Source organism: Schistocerca gregaria, chromosome 3 (assembly GCF_023897955.1).
Source record: "Schistocerca gregaria isolate iqSchGreg1 chromosome 3, iqSchGreg1.2, whole genome shotgun sequence".
NCBI classification, from domain to species: domain Eukaryota; kingdom Metazoa; phylum Arthropoda; class Insecta; order Orthoptera; family Acrididae; genus Schistocerca; species Schistocerca gregaria.
Window position 1 is genome coordinate 895,491,692 of NC_064922.1, and position 1,627 is coordinate 895,493,318.

Consider the following 1,627-nt stretch of genomic DNA (forward strand, 5'->3'; position numbering starts at 1 on the left):
AGCCGATCCTCCTTGGTACACAAAACGGGTTAGAACACTGTTGCAGAAACAACGAAACAAACATACCAAATTTAAACAGACGCAAAATCCGCAAGATTGGCGATCTTTTACAGAACCTCGAAATTTAGCGCTGACTTCATTGTGAGATGCTTATAGCAGTTTGCACTACGAAACTTTTTCTCGAAACCTGACAGAAAATCCAAAGAAATTCTAGTAATAATTGCTTATCGAAATCGCGGGGTCCAAACGATACATGTCGAACGTGCGATCGTAAATCGATCATGCGACTCCCGTGGCGGGTTTTTTATGTTTTCAGTGGTCACTGCAGCAACGACAAAATAGAGCGTTACAAAATCACTTGTAACTGCAAAAGAGATGACTAACCTTACTCGTCGTCGGTGTTGTCGTCATGTGGAAGTCCAGTGTGGTGTCTGGATGGATAATTTGGAAGAGTCTAACCATGTATTCTTCCTGATACTCGTTCGTTTTCCGCACTGTCCGCAATGAAATTGTAACGGTATTTCAGCTTCGAAACTGTTCTTACGACGTTTTACACACTTCGCACCACCACAGTCTCCACAGTCCCTTCTTTTTTGCTTGTCTGATAGTACTCCATATTTGCGACAAAAAGTCGAACATTTTTCTACCTTGATAAACATGGAATTAGATCTTTCTGTTAGAGAAACGTCAAGAACACCAGACATGACACTAATGACGTAAATCGTCTGGGTTTCCCTAACAACTCTCAAACAATTCGCGCAGGTATGTAATTTAGAGCAAGTAATGGAGCAACGGAAAACGGATAAAAATGACGATCACAAATAATTTTTCACAACATCCGCCACCGGAGTCGCATGATCGATTTACTATCGCATGTTCGACATGTATCGTTTGGACCCCGCTATTTCATTCTTGGAATTACCGAGATTCTGGTTGTGTGTAAAATATGTTAGCGGCAAGAAACGATCAATGCTTTCTCTGCCTGATAGCAATGAAGATACTATCGAAGACAGTGCTGCCAAAGCGGGGTTACTAAACACAGCCTTCCGAAATACCTTCACAAAAGAAAACGAAGTAAATAGTCCAGAATTGAGCTAATTATTTGTAGTATCGTTCCCAGAACCGATCGCGGTCCTCTGGTTTGGAGCCGAGTGGAAGGCTTAAACCAGAGGCTCAGACGATTCTGCGGAGAGCTGGGGTGCAAATTTCTCGACTTCCGCTATCGGGTGGAGAAATGTAGGGTCCCCCTGAATAGGTCAGGCGTGCACTACACGCCGGAAGCGGCTACGAGGGTAGCGGAGTACGTGTGGAGTGCACATGGGGTTTTTTTTAGGTTAGAGAATTCCCTCCCTAGGCCCGACAAGACGCCTCCTGAGACGCGGCAAGGTAGGAGTAGGCAAAATGCAAAAGGGAATAACAATATTGATGTGCTAATAGTAAACTGCAGGAGCGTCTATAGAAAGGTCCCAGAACTGCTCTAATTAATAAACGGCCACAACGCCCATATAGTACTAGGGACAGAAAGTTGGCTGAAACCACATGTAAACAGTAATGAAATCCTAAACTCAGATTGGAATGTATACCGCTGAGACAGGCTGGAAACTGAAGGGGGAGGCGTGTTTATAGC